Below are 15,595 nucleotides of genomic sequence, written 5' to 3'. Positions count from 1 at the left end.
TATTTTTTTTGAGACAGGGTCTGGTTCTGTCACCCAGGCTGGAGTGCAGTGGCATGATCTCCGCTCACTACAGCCTCCACTTCCTGGGCTCAAGCCATTCTCCCACTTCAGCCTCCCGCGTAGCTGAGACTACAGGTGAGTTCTGCACACCTTGGCCTCCCAAAGTGCTGGGATTATAGGTATGAGCCACCATGCCCAGCCTAACTTTATTTTTTGTGTTTTCACCTATAAGCTTTCTAGTTTTAGCTTTTACATTTTGGTCTCTGAGTCATCCTAAGTTAATTTTTGTTATTGTGTGAGATTGGGGCTGGTGTTTCTTTTTCCCCCACATAGATAACTGATTGTTCCATTACTAGCAACATTTGTTGAAAAGACTTGTGTATTATCTATTGCTCTGTAACAAATTATTCCAAAACTTAGCAGTTTAAAACAGCAAACAGTTATTACCTCAGTTTCTGAGGGCTAGGAATTCAGAAGTGGCCCAGGCTAGAGTGAAGTGGTGATCACAGCTTACTGCAGCCCTGGCCTCCTGGGCTTGAGTGATCCTCCCAACTCAGGCTCCCAAGCTGGAACTACAGGCATGCACCACCATGCAGGGCTGGTTTTTTCTATGTTTTTGTAGAGATGGGGTCTCACTTTGTTGCCCAGGCTGGTTTTGAACTCCTGGGCTCAAGTGATCTTTCCCTGTTGGCCTCCCAAAGTGTTGGGATTATAGGCCTGAGCTACCATGCTTGGCTTAGAGGATCTGTTTTCAAGATGACTTATTCATAAAGCTCTTTGCAGGAAGCCTCAGTTCCATATCGTTTGTCTCTACCCAGGGCTTTTGTTTGTTTGTTTTTAAATTTTCCCTACTTTAAAGCTAACAAGTTATACACAGGGCTCTTTGAGTTTCCTCATGGCGTGCAGTTATCTCCTACAGAAATGATCTAAGACAAAGTAAGGAAGAAACCATGAAGCCTCTTATGACCTAGTCATACACTATCACTTCTGCCATATTCTTTTCATTAGAATGAGTCACTAAGTCTAGCCTGTACTCAAGGAGAGAGGAGGATTTCACTTTTTAGAGGGAAGAATGTAAAAAAATTTGACATAGTTTAAAACTACCAAAATTTTCTCTCCCCATTGGTTTGCTTTGGTACTTTTGTCGAAAAACAATTGACTGTTATATCCTGATTTGTCGCTGGCAAAAAACCCAAAAACAATTGACTCTGTAGATATGGGCCTGTTTGTGAAATCTGTGTTCTGTTCCATTGATCTATTTGTTTATCCATATGCCAGTACCCCACTACTGTAGCTTTATAGCAAGTCTTGACATGAGGCAGTGTAAATAACCCAACTTTATTGTTTATCAAGATTTATTTGAATATTACAATTTCTTTTTATTACCATATAAATTTTAGAATTAGCTTGTCAATTTCTGTAAAAAAGTCTCCTGCCATTATGGTTGAGATTCCACTGAATTTATAGATTCATTTGGGGAGAATTGACATCTTAACTATATTGAGCCTTCTAATCCATGTGCTGTGTGAGGCATATTTCTTGATTTATGCCTTCTTTACTATCTTGCTACATTATTTCATTGTTTTTAATGTAGAATTCTTTCACGTTTTGTTAAATTTGACCCAAGACATTTGATTTTTTTGATGCTATTGTAAATGAAATTTTTAAATTGTAGTAAATATACATGAGAAAATGTAGAATTTTAACTATTTTGAAGGGTATGATGCAGTGGCATTAAATACATTCACAATGCTGTTTTGAGAACTACTTTCATCATCCCAAATAGGAACTCTACCTATTATATAGTAACACCCCATTCTCACCTCCCCCAGCCCCTTGTACGTTCTTAATAATCTTTTTGTCTCAATGAATTCGCCTATTTTATTTTATTTTTGAGACAGTCTCACTCTGTCACCGAGGCTGGAGTGCAGTGGCCCAGTCTTGGCTCACTGCAGCCTCCGCCTCCCAGGTTTAAGTGATTCTCCTGCCTCAGCCTCTCAAGTAGCTGGGATTACAGGTGCCCGCCACCACGGCCGGCTAATTTTTGTATTTTTAGTAAAGATGGGGTTTCACCATGTTGGCCAGGTTGATCTCGAACTCCTGACCTCAAGTGATCCGCCTGCCTCAGCCTCCCAAAATGCTGGAATTACAGGCTTAAGCAACCGTGCCCAGCCCTGTTTTATTTTATGTAAGTGGAATTATAATTATATAATTTTTTCCCTTTTGTGCCTGGCTTATTTCACTTAGCAAAATGTTTTCAAGATTCATCCATGTTGTGACATGCATCAGAATTTCATTCCTTTTTAAGGCTGAATAATATTTCACTGTATGTATATACCGCATATCTTTATCCATTTATCTGTTGATGGACATGGGTCATAGACACCATTTGGTTATTGTGAATAATGCTGTGAACATTGGTGTATAAATATCTGTTTTGGATTCCTCCTTTCAGTTCTTTTGGGTATAGACCTAAAAGTGGAATTGTTGAATCATATGGTAATTCTATGTTTAACTTTTTGAGGAATTGCCATACTGTCTTCTTTACATTCTCACCAGCAGTGCACAAGTGTTACAATTTCTTCATATCCTTGCCAACACTTATTTTCTATTTTTTTTTTTTTTAATAACTTGGGTGTGAAGTAGTTTCTCATTGTGGCTTTGATTTGCATTTCCCTAATGACTAATGAAGTTGAGCATCTTTTTGCATATTTTTTGGCCATTTGTAAATCTTCAGAGAAATGTCTATAAGGCCTTTGCCCATTTATGAATTGGGTTATTTTTGTTGTTGTCGAGTTATACAAGTACTTTATATGTTCCATATATTAATCCTTTATCAGATGTATGATCTGCAAATATTTTCTGCCATTCTGTGGGTGATGTTTTCACTCTTTTTAAATTAATTAATCGTTTTTTTAGAATAGAGATGGGATCTCACTATATTGCTCAGGGTGGTCTCAAACTCTTGGGCTTAAGTGATCCACCTGCATCAGCCTCCCAAAGTGTTGAGATTACAGGTATGAGCCACTGTACCCAGACGAATTTTATTTTTTTAAGTAGTTGTTGTTATTATTATTATTTTTTGAGATGGAGTCTCACTCTGTCACCCAGCCTGGAGTGCAGTGGCGTGATCTCTGCTCACCACAGTTTCCGCCTCCCAGTTCAAGCGATTCTCCTGTTTTAGCCCCCCGAATACCTGGGATTACAGGCACGTGCCACCACAACTGGCTACTTTTTTGTATTTTTAGTAGAGATGGGGTTTCACCATGTTAGCCAGGCTTGTCTTGAACCCCTGACCTCAGGTGATCTGCCCACCTCGGCCTCCCAAAGTGTTGGGATTACAGGCGTGAGCCACCGCGCCTGGCCAATTATTATTATTTTTTAAGAGATAGGGTCTCATCCTGTCACCCAGGCTGGAATGAGTGATATGAATGTAGCTCACTGCAGCCTCAAACTCCTGGGCTTAAGTGACTGCCTGCCTGCCTCAGCCTTCCAAGTAGCCGAGACTACTGGTATGAGCCAGTGCAACTCAGCTGATTTTTTAAACATAAAATAAAAAATTTTGTGGAGATGGGATCTTGTTATGTTGCCCAGGCTGGTCTCAAACTGAGCTTAAGCAATCCTCCTGCCATGGCTTCCCAAAACTGTAGGATTTCAGGCCCTTGGATTTCTTTCTTTTTTTTTTTTTTTTTTTTTTTGAGACGGAGTCTTGCTCTTGTCACCCAGGCTGGAGTGCAATGGCACGCTCGCTGCAACCTCTGCCTCCAGGGTTCAAGTGATTCTCCTGCCTTAGCCTCCCGAGTAGCTGGGATTACAGATGCCCACCACCATGCCCGCTAATTTTTGTATTTTTAGTAGAGACGGGGTTTTGCCATGTTGGTCAGGTTGGTCTCAAACTCCTGACCTAGTGATCTGCTCGCCTCAGCCTCCCAAAGTGCTGGGATTACAGGTGTGAGCCACTGTACCTGGCCGATTTCTTTTTTTTTTTTAAGATGAGGTCTCGTTCTGTCACCCAGGCTGGAGTGCAATGGCATGATCTTGGCTCACTGCAACCTCTGCATCCCGGGTTCAAGTGATTCTCCTGCCTCAGCCTCCTGAGTAGCTGGGATTACAGGTGCCCACCACCACACCCAACTGATGTTTTAATTTTTAGTAGAGACAGAGTTTCACCAGGTTGGCCAGGCTGGTCTCGAACTCCTGACCTCAAGTGATCCACCTGCCTTGGCCTCCCAAAGTGCTGGGATTACAGTTGTGAGCCACAGTGCCTGGCGTTTCTTTTTTTTTAGACAGAGTTTCACTCTTGTCACCCAGGCTGGAGTGCAGTGGCGCGATCTCGGCTCACTGCAGACTCGATCTCTTGGGCTCAAGTGATTCTCCCACCTCAGCCAGACTCCCGAGATGCTGGGACTACAGGCATCTGCCACCACACCCAGCGAATTTTTGTGCTTTTTGTTTTTGTTTTTGTTTTTTGAGATGGAGTCTTGCTCTGAAGCCCAAGCTGGAGTGCAGTGGCGCAATCTCGGCTCACGGCAAGCTCCGCCTCCCGGATTGACACCATTCTCCTGCCTCAGCCTCCCAAGTAGCTGGGACTACAGGCGCCCGCCACCACACCTGGCTAATTTTTTGTATTTTTAGTAGAGACGGGCTTTCACCGTGTTAGCCAGGATGGTCTTGATCTCCTGACCTCGTGATCTGCCCGCTTCGGCCTCGCAAAGTGTTGGTATTACAGGCGTGAGCCACCACGCCTGGCTTTGTGTGTTTTTTTTTAGATATGGGGTTTCGCTGTGTTGCCCAGTCTGGTCTTGAACTCCTGGTCTCAAGTGACCCACCTGCCCTAGCCTTCCAAAGTGCTGGGATTACAGGTGTGAGCCACAGTGCCTGGGTAATGTAGATTTTTACATAGTTTATGTATCAGTTGACTATTAAGTGGTATATGAAAAAGAGATAAATGATAAACCAAAGGTACAGTGACAGTGGCCCTTTTTTTTTTTTTTTTTTTTTTAAGACGAGTCTCGCTCTGTTGCCAGGCTGGAGTGCAGTGGCGATCTCGGCTCCCTGCAACCTCTGATTCCCATGTTCAAGTGATTCTTCTGCTTCAGCCTCCCAAGTAGCTGGGATTACAGGCACGTGCCACCATGCCCAGCTAATTTTTTTTTTTTTTTTTTAAGTAGAAACAGAATTTGACCATGTTGGCCAGGATGGTCTCCATCTCCTGACCTCATGATCTGCCTGCCGCGGCCTCCCAAAGTGCTGGGATTACAGGCGTGAGCCACCACGCCCTGCCTACAGTGGCTTTTATGTTTACTTATGTAGTTACCCTTACCAGTGTTCTATATTTTTTCTTTTTATTTTTAGCTACTGTCTGGTGTCCTTTCATTTTAGCCTGAAGGACTCCCTTTAGCATTTCTTGTAGATCTGGTCTAGTAGTTAGCAACTCCCTTAGTCTTTATCTGGAAATGTCTTAATTTCTCTTTCATTCTTGGATAGTATTTTCAGATGTAGAATTCTTGGTTGACAGTATTTTCCTTTAGGACTTATATATGTTATCCTACTGCCTTTTGGAGGTTTCTGAGGAGAAATATGCTGTTAATCTCGTTTAGGATCTTTTGTACTTGAGGCATCAGTTTTCTCTTGCTGCTTTAAATATTCATTCTTGTCTTTTGGTTTCAATAGTTTCATAACACGTTTTTGTTTTATAATGTGTCTCATATGGGTCTCTTTGAGTTTATCCTATTTGGGTTCATTGGGATTCTTTTTTTTTTTTTTTTTTTTTCAAGACAGAGTTTCACTCTGTCACCCAGGCTATTGTGCAGTGGTGCAGGTTGCTCACTGCAACCTCCGCCTCCCAGGCTCAAGTGATTCTCATGCCTCAGCCTTCCTAGTGGCTGGGATTACAGGTGTGCACTACCACGCCAGGCTAATTTTTGTATTTGTAGTAGACATGGGATTGTGCCATGTTGGCCAGGCTGGTCTCGAACTCCCGACCTCAAGTGATCTGCTTGCCTTGGCCTCCCAAAGTGCTGGGATTACAGGCATGAGCCACCACACCTGGACTTCATTGGGATTCTTGAATGTATATAGTTGACTCTTGTACAGTGTGGGGGTTGGGGTGTCAACTCCCCACACAGTCAAAAAATCTGCATATAACTTTTGACTCCCTCAGAGCTTAATTACTAGTAGCCTACTGTTGACTGGAAGCCTCACTGATAACATACACAATCAATATATAATTTGTTTGTTGTATATATTTTAAAATTTTTCTCGTTTTAGAGACAGGGTCTTGCTTCGTTGCCCAGGCTGCAGTGCAGTGGTACAATCATAACGCACTGCAGCATTGAACTCCTGAAATTAAGCAATCCTCCCACCTCAGCCTCCTGAGTAGCTGAGACTATAGGTGTGCATCACCATGCCTGGCTATTTTTTTTTTCTTTGGTAGAAATGGGGTCTCACTATGTTGCCCAGGCTGGTCTCAAACTCCTGGGCTCAAGTGATCCTCTCACGTTCACCTCCCAAAGTGTGCAATTACAGGCATGAGCCACCACACCCAGTAGCTATAGGGTTTTCATAAATACCCTTTATTAAGTGAGGAAGAAGTTTCCTTCTCTCTTTAGTTTGTTGAGAGGTTTTTTTGGAAACAGTCTTGCTCTGTTGCCCACACTGGAGTGCAGTGGCGTGATCTTGACTCACTGCAACCTTTGCCTCCCGGGTTCCAGCAATTCTCCTGCCTCAGCCTCCCGAGTAGCTGGGATTACAGGTGCCCGCCACCATGCGCAGCTAATTTATTTTTATTTATTTTTAGTAGAGACGGGGTTTCACCATGTTGGCCAGGCTGGTTTCGAACTCCTGACCCCAAGTGATCCTCCCGCCTCAGCCTCCCAAAGTGTTAGGATTACAGGCGTGAGCCACCACACCCAACCTGTTGAGAGTTTTTAATTATGAATGGGTACTGAATTTTGTCAGGTTTTTTTCCTGTATGTATTGAGATGATTATATCTTATGGCTTTTCTCCTTATTTCTGTTAATATGATGAGTAGTAATACTGATTGATTCTTTAGATGTTTAATCAACCTTGCATTTCCCACTTTGTCATGAGGGATTCTTTCTATATATCATTGGAATTGTTTTGCTAAAAATTTTTGAAGATTTTTGTATCTGTATTCATGAAGGACATTGTTCTATAATCTTTTTTCTTATTTATTTTGTTAAGGTTCTTTTTTAGGTTTTGTTATTAGAAATAATTGACCTTGGCCGGGCACAGTGGCTCATACCTGTAATCCCAGCACTTTGGGAGCCCGAGGCGGGTGGATCACGAGGTCAGGAGATCGAGACCATTCTGGCTAACACGGCGAAACCCCGTCTCTACTAAAAATACAAAAAAAATTAGCCGGGTGTGTGGCGGGCGCCTGTAGTCCCAGCTTCTGGGGAGGCTTAGGCAGGAGAATGGCGTGAACCCGGGAGGCGGAGCTTGCAGTGAGCCGAGATTGCGCCACTACACTCCAGCCTGGGTGACAGAGCGAGACTCCATCTCAAAAAAAAAAAAAAAAGAAATAATTGACCTTGGCCAGGCATGGTGGCTCACGCCTATAATCCCAGCACTTTGAGAGGCCGAGGCAGGTGGATCACTTGAGGCAGGTGGATCACTTGAGGTCAGGAGTTTGAGACCAGCCTGGCCAACGTGGTGAAACCCCGTCTCTACTAAAAATACACAAATTAGCTGGGCGTGGTTGCGCGCTCCTATAATCCCAGCTACTTAGGAGGCTGAGGCAGGAGAATCACTTGAACCTGGGAGACAGAGGTTGCCATGAGCTGAGATTGCGCCATGCACTCCAGCCTAGGTCACAGAGTAAGATTATGTCTGAAAAAAAAAAGCAATAATTGACCTCATAAAACAAGTTGGGAACTACTCTCTTTCTCTCTCTTTCTGTTTTCTGAAAAAAAATTATGTAAGATTGATATTTCTTTCTTAAAAGTTTGATAGAATTCACTAGTGAAACCTAGTCTGGAGTTTTTTTCGTGGAAAGATTTTTGATCGCAGACTCAGTTTTCTTAATAGATATAGGAGTATTCAGATTATTATTATTATTATTATTATTTTATTATTTTGAGACAGAGTCTCGCTCTGTTGCCCAGGTTTGAGTGCAGTGGCACGATCTTGGCTCACTGTAACCTCTGCCTCCCGGGTTCAAGTGATTCTTCTGCCTCAACCTCCCAAGTAGGGCAAGTAGCTATGATTACAGGCGCCCGCCACCTTGCCAGCTAATTTTTGTATTTTTAGTAGAGACGGGGTTTCACCATGTTGGCCAGGTTGGTCTCAGTCTCCTGACCTCATGGTCTGCCTGCCTCAGCCTCCCAATGTGCTGGGATTGCAGGTGTGAGCCACCACACCCGGCCTGTTCTTTCTTAAAGATGCTTGTGGCTCTTGCCTGTAATCCCAGCACTTTGAGAGGCTGAGGTGGGTGAATCACTTGAGTACAGGAGTTTGAGACCAGTCTGGGCCACATGATGAAATCCTGTCTTTACAAAAAATACAAAAATTAGCTGGGCATGGTGGTGCATACCTGTAGTTTTAGTTACTCTCAGGGCTGAGCTGGGAGGATCGTTTGAGCCCAGGAAGCAGAGGTTACAGTGAGCCAAGATCGTGCCAGGCCACTTCAGCGTGGGCAACAGTGAGACCCCATCTCACCAGAAAAAATAAATGAAAGAGAGAGAGACAGGGTTTCACTCTGTCACCCAGGCTGGAGTGCAATGGTGCAATCATGGCTTACTGTAACCTCAAACTCCTGGTCTTAACTAATCTTGGTGCCTCAGCCTCCAAACTGGGACTGCATGTACCACCATGCCTGCCTAATTTTCATTTTTTCTGTAGAGACAGAGTCTTTCTCTGTTGACCAGGGTGCTCTTGAACTCCTGGCCTCAAGTCATCCTCCTGCCTTGGTCTCCTGAAATGTTGGGTTTACAGGTGCAAGCCACTACACCTGGCCTTTTTTCTAAGTTGTTAATGAGAACCTTAGGTTATTAATTAATTTTTTTTTTTTTTTGAGACGGAGTCTCGCGCTGTTGCCCAGGCTGGAGTGCAGTGGCACGATCTTGGCTCACTGCAAGCTCCGCCTCCCGGGTTCACGCCATTCTCCTGCCTCAGCCTCTCAAGTAGCTGGGACTACAGGCGCCTGCCATTGCGCCCGGCTAATTTTTTGTATTTTTAGTAGAGATGGGGTTTCACTGTGTTAGGATGGTCTTGATCTCCTGACCTCGTGATCCGCCCGCCTCGGCCTCCCAAAGTGCTGGGATTACAGGAGTGAGCCACCACACCCGGCCAGGTCATTAACTTTATAGGTTTTTTCTTTTGGAGATGGAGTTTCACTCTGTCGCCAGGCTGGAGTGCAGTGGCACGATCTCCGCTCACTGCACCCTCCACCTCCCGGGTTCAAGTGATTCTCCTGCCTCGGCCTCCCGAGTAGCTGGGACTACAGGCGCCCACCACCATGCCCAGCTAATTTTTTGTATTTTTAGTAGAGACAGGGTTTCACCATGTTGGCCAGGATGGTCTCGATCTCTTGACCTCGTGATCCATTCACCTCGGCCTCCCAAAGTGCTGGGATTACAGGTGTGAGCCACCACGTCCGGCCAGTTTTACAGGTTTTTTGCAATACTTTTAGACTTTAAAACGTTAGCATTGCTTTAGCTGAATCAGTATAGCATATATTTGAAAAGTGTTTTTTCATATATTACCTCACTCTGAGAAGTAGATAAGTAATCTCAAATCTGTTGACAGGGAAAATAGGTGAATTGGCATATTGAAGGGTACATAATTTGTTAATTGTGGCATTGATTTTTTCACATGGTTTCTGACTCCCAGAATCCTGAGAGCTCTGCATGTTCAGGCTGTTTAATTCCTGATGTCACATGAGAGTCAGGAAAGGAAGTTGAGGGAGTGGAGAAATTTGGAGAAATTTGGAAACTGCTCTTAAGGAATGATGTATCTTTGGAACCACCTCTCCGCTTTTTGCTTTTCACTTTTTTTTTTGAGACGAAGTCTCACTCTGTTGCCCAGGCTGGAGTGCAGTGGCACTATCTCGGCTCACTGCAACCTCTGCCTCCCGGGTTCAAGTGATTCTTCTGCCTCAGCCTCACGAGTAGCTGGGATTACAGGTGCCTGCCACCATGCCCGACTAATTTTTGTATTTTTAGTAAAGACGGGGTTTCACCGTGTTGGCCAGACTGTTCTTGAACTCCTGACCTCAAGTGATCTGCCCACCTCGGCCTCCCAAAGTGTTGAAATTACAGGCTTGAGCCACTGCGTCCAGCCTCCACCTGTCTGCTTTTCTAAGTTGGGAAGTTGTTGATGGGTTTGCGTAGGTGAAGGTTAGTCCCCATCTCTCTGAAACTATGGGTTGTCTATGAGGTGGACAGAAGTGCTTTTCTAATATTTAAAGTACTTAACAGTAATAATTAGGCTGGGCATGGTGGTTCAGGCCTATAATTGCAGCACTTTGGGAGGCCAAGGCAGGAGGATCACTTGAAGCTGGGAGATGGAGACCAGCGTGGGCAATAAAGTGAGACCTCATCTCTACAAAAAAAAGGAAGGGAAAATAGCTGGTGGCCTGTAGTCCCAGCCACTCAGGAAGCTGAGGTGGGAAGGATCGCCTGAGCCCAAGAATTCAAGTTGTAGTAACCCGTGATCATGCCACTGCATTCCATCCTGGGTGACAGAGTGAGACCCTGTCTCGAAAGAAAGAAAAAACAATAATTCTGGTATTTCACTAGAGGGTTGGAAGACAGCTGGAATCTAATCTGCTTGAAGCAGTCAAACCTGATAGCATTTTGTGAGGCATTATGCTGGTTGTTCACCTCTTGTTATAGGTTTTCTTCACGTATTTACTTCACATAGTCTACTAATTTCCATGTTGCTGATCTGCTTCTGGGTAACCTTTAATAAAGTCATTTTTTGTTGTTGTTGTTGTAGCTTTTCTCATCTAAAATTCTTTCATGAAGTCATAATTTCTGTAGAAATCTGGGTATGCCTTCTTTCTTGGTTCAGCCACAGCAAATTTACAGAGAACTACGGCTCCCAGGGATACAACGAATGCTCCAACAATATGAAACTGCAGACGTGCTGTGGTAGTTACTGTCCTTGATAGGTATGTCAGCCTCATTACCAGTGTTCTTCCTGGCTGATGGAGAAGTGGATGGCCAGCAGCTATTTCATAGTTGTATAATTCCTTACTCTGGAGAGTTTTCTTGTTTAAAGCTAGTAACCTTTTTTTTTTTTTTTTTTTTTTGAGATGGAGTCTTGTTCTGTCACCCCAGGCTGGAGTGTAGTGGTGTGATCTCAGCTCACTGCAACCTCCGCCTCCCAGGCTCAAGCGATTCTCCTGCTTCAGCCTGTCGAGTAGCTGGGACTGACTACAGGCGCCCGCCACCATGCCTGGCTAATTTTTTTGTACTTTTAGTAGAGATGGGGTTTCACTGTATTAGCCAGGATGGTCTTGATCTCCTGACCTCGTGCTCCACCTGCCTCGGCCTCCCAAAGTGCTGGGATTGCAGGCGTAAGCCACTGCGTCTGGCCACTAGTAACCATTTTTGATAGGGGGTCCTAAATAAAGCCCCCAGATAATCTAAAAAGGTCAATGCTGTGACCAGAGCTTTGGCTTCACCTTTCCTAGATGTACGAAATTTTATTGCCATGTTTTCCCTTTTTTAATAATAGGACACATGTGAATATTGGTAATATAAGGTAGTAGATTTGTACCTAAGATGAACTCCATGTATAAAACCAGTGTTATAGATAATTGAAATTAGCATGAGTGACAAGAGCTTTTATTTGTGTTCTGAAATGGAGAGAGAACAGTTTTTTTTATTTTTTATTTTTATTTTTGAGACAGGGACTCACTTTGTTACCCAGGCTGGAGTGTAGTGGCGCAATCTTGGCTTACTGCAACCTCCGCCTTCCAGGCTCAAGCAATCCTCCTGTCTCAGCCCCTCAAGTAGCTGGGACTATAGGCATGAGCCACCAAGCCTGGCTAATTTTTTTTTTTGTAGCGACAGTATTTTGCCATGTTGCCCAGGCTAGTCTCAAACTCCTGAGCTCAGGCGATCCACACATCTCAGCCTCCCAAAGTGCTAAGATTACAGGTGTGAGCCACCCTGCCTAGCAGAGATAGTAGAGGTTTTTCAAAAGATAACATGGTGAGGAGTAATTCCCCAGTAGGGAGGTGTGTACACCATTCTCCCAGTAACCTTAGAGCTTGTTTACCTCTGCCTTAGTCCTGTCAACTTGTCCCCACTGTGCTTAACGTTTTCAGTTAAGCTACAGTAGGATAGTGGTGAAGAAAAGGAGTCAGAGTTTACCATTCATGCCAGAAACCTAATCTGTGAGACCAGGCTTTTGCATCTATCTTTCAGTTGTATGGAAGCTTCTCTCTTCAGCGGGATTGGTGATAGGAAATAAGTCCAGGAAGCTCATCATTTCACATGTGAGCAGTTTAGACAGTTTAATTTTAAGTGCTCTGTGGTTTTGTGTTCCTTTTAGAACCATTTCTCCCATCCTTCTACATGTGTGCTTTCTAGATTTGACCATATTTTCATTCAGTTGTAAATGTGCTAGGTGAGACTTAGCTGATTCAGGGATGGCTCGCATGTACTATTTTGTCACAGCACAGGTAATCCAGTGGCTTCCTATTAAAGCATAATCATGAGCAGAGAATGTTTCAGCACCTTTGTTTCTCCTTTCTTTCTTTTTTCTTTTTTTTTTTTTTGAGATGGAGTTTTGCCCTTGTTGCCCAGGCGCTGGAGTGCAATGGCGTGATCTCGGCTCACCTAAACCTCTGCCTTCTGGGTTCAAGTGATTCTCCTGCCTCAGCCTCCCAAGTAGCGGGATTATAGGCACCCACCACCATGCCTGGCTAATTTTTTGTATTAGTAGAGACAGGGTTTCTCCATGTTGGTCAGACTGGTCTCGAACTCCTGACCTCAGGTGATCCACCCGCCTTGGCCTCCCAAAGTGCTAGGATTACAGGTGTGAGCCACTGCGCCCGGCCCTTCTCCTTTCTTTTTGTGCATTTCATTTTGATTTCCCCTGTATCACTTTGAACGTCAGTTCTGAAAATTCTTCACATATCTCCTTTCCCCCACTTCTTAGTACATTTGACACAGCTGATTTCAAAAGGGTCTTTACTAAAAAATGTATTTAGGGAAGCACATATTTCTAATCTTTAGGAATCCAGTAAAAACAGGAAAGAGGTTCAGTGGACTCTAGATTCTCTCCTTGACCTAAATTAATTCTGTTCTTGCTGTTCGTTGATGGGCTGGCACATCTCAGGTCCCCTGCTAAGTTTCCTTTTTTCCTTGTTCCCTGTTTGTTCTTAGCCAGGTGGCCTCAGGATGCCATGGTTTCCTAGCTCCTGTGATAGGACCCAGGAATCTAAACAATCTTTCATCTCTTCTTTAGAGACAAATGGCAACACAGATTCCCTCTCTTTCTTCTCCCAGATTACTCTAGACATCTATACACATTTCTGGTTTCTGAGGGATGTGCCAGTCCCTAGTAGCTTGGAAGGGCAGGTTCCAAGTGGGGTTGACAGCCCTGCTTACATGAAGAACACTCCCTATGTTTCCCTTCTCCTCACAGTACAGGAGGATTGTTCTCTCTCACCCTCATAACTATGCCTAATCTATATCAGTGTCTACAGTCTCATATACAAAGGGAAGAATGGGCTTGAATTTAAGAAATCATTGGATTCCCTTGGTTGTAAGATTTAGAGGACAAACGTGTTTTCATGTTGGTTTTCTGCTATAGTGTTTTTGTCCGTGATTTTTGAAGGTGTTTTGGTATCTTTTCCTGTCAAAGTCCATGTCAATGCTTTTTTATTTCTGAAATTAATTAGAAATTAGTTTTCATAAAATCCAGAGCTGTATAGCCCAAGTTTTATGTGTTGTTCTTTTCTGTTACAGTGACTTATCAGTTTATTTTCTCTTCAGCTCTTTTCAGTTCAATTAATTTTATTATTTTTCCTTTGGATTGTATCATACAGTAAAAAACAAATTAAAGACACATTTGCCAAAACCAAAAATACTGTTGCCAGAATTTTACTTAGCATTCCTGACTTACCAAGTTTAACTTTAATTACACAAATTTTATGAATTTTAAAAAGGGTATGATACTTTGTCATGGTACCTATAGTGCTTAAGTGGATATATTTAATTTTAGAAGAGGTAATAGAAATACTGGATTTATAAACTAATTTTTAATGAAATGTTGAGGAAATCTGCAAATATACCTGTGAAATGTGAAGGCACTAAAGATGCTTCACTTTATTCTATAAAAACATTGCAAATGTGGCTGGGCATGGTGGCTCATGCTTGTAATCCCAGCACTTTGGGAGGCCGAGACAAGTGGATCTCTTGAGCTCGGGAGTTCGAGACCAGCCTGGGCAACATGGTGAAACCCTGTCTCTACAAAAAAAAAAAAAAAAAAAAAAAAAAAAAGCCAGGCTTGGTGGCACACACCTGTGTTTTCAACTACTTGGAAGGCTGATGATATGGGAGGATCACTTGAGCCCAGGAGGTCGAGGCTGTAGTGATGTAGTGAACTGTGTTGTGCCACTGCAATCTAGTCTGGACAACAGTGTGAGACCCTGTCTCAAAAAAAAAAAAAAAAAAAAAAAAGATTGCATATCAAACCCAAGTGGTTAATCTGAGGTTGTAAAAATAATGTTGGCCAAATAATTTGGAATTCTAACTGAACTTCTTAGAGTATATACCTGCTGATCTGCATTTTTAGTGTGTGTCTGTGCCTGCCCAACTAAAGAATCTGGTGACCAGGTATTGTCTTGCAATTGCTGTAGAGACAGTGCCTTCCTAGCTCTTAAAGTAGTCCTGACCTTGTTCGCCACTATATCTGATTGCAGTCTCTTTTTCCCTGCCAAGGTTTTTTATTCATTGTCACTTTCCAGGCTTGCTGTGTTGTTGCATTAAAATAAACACACACAAAAAAAACTCATATGATTTCTCCTAAATTTGGTTCAACAAGTTCTTTAGTCTGGTTCTTCTCCTGACTATCATTATTATTGTCATTGAGACAGCATCTTGCTATGTTGCCCAGACTGGTCTTGAACTCCTGGCCTCAAGCAGTCCTTCCACCTTGGCCTTCCAAAGTGTTAGGATTACAGGTGTGAGCCACCATACATGGCCTGATTCATCTTTTTTTTTTCCCCCTGAGACAGGATCTGAATCTGTCACCCAGGCTGGAGTGCTGTGGCATGATTTCAGCTGATTGCAACCTCCACCTCCTGGGCTCAAGCCATCCTCCCACCTCAGTCTCCTGAGTAGCTGGGACTATAGGTGTACACCACCACGCCTGGCTAATTTTTGTATTTTTTTTTATTTTGGTAAAAGTGAAGTTTTGCCATGTTGCCTATGCTGGTCTCAAACTCCTGGGCTCAAGTGATCCTCCAGCCTTGGCCACCCAAAGTGTTAGGATTACAGGCATGACTACCACAGCTGGCCTGATTAATCTTTTATAGTTGAGATTATTTATGTGTTTGCCTGATTTTTTCCCCCTTTTTAATCTCTTTTGTATCATTGATAAAAACAGTCT

At 43.3% G+C, this 15,595-nt stretch overlaps 1 protein-coding gene across 2 annotated transcripts in view; it reads left to right on the top strand.

The window, feature by feature from the left end:
• The window catches only part of IP6K1 (inositol hexakisphosphate kinase 1), a 61,950-nt gene that overhangs the window by 15,854 nt on the left and 30,501 nt on the right, over nt 1–15,595 (top strand). The window contains exon 2 of one of the 2 annotated variants that reach the window (XM_063602367.1): nt 18–135. The exons of the other annotated variant lie outside the window; for it this stretch is intronic. The gene's annotated coding sequence lies outside the window, so the exon portion shown is untranslated. The remainder of the gene's footprint in view (nt 1–17; nt 136–15,595) is intronic. 2 annotated transcript variants of the gene reach the window in all.

Source organism: Pan paniscus, chromosome 2 (genome assembly GCF_029289425.2).
Source record: "Pan paniscus chromosome 2, NHGRI_mPanPan1-v2.0_pri, whole genome shotgun sequence".
NCBI lineage: Eukaryota > Metazoa > Chordata > Mammalia > Primates > Hominidae > Pan > Pan paniscus.
This window is presented reverse-complemented; position numbering and strand designations above follow the sequence as displayed.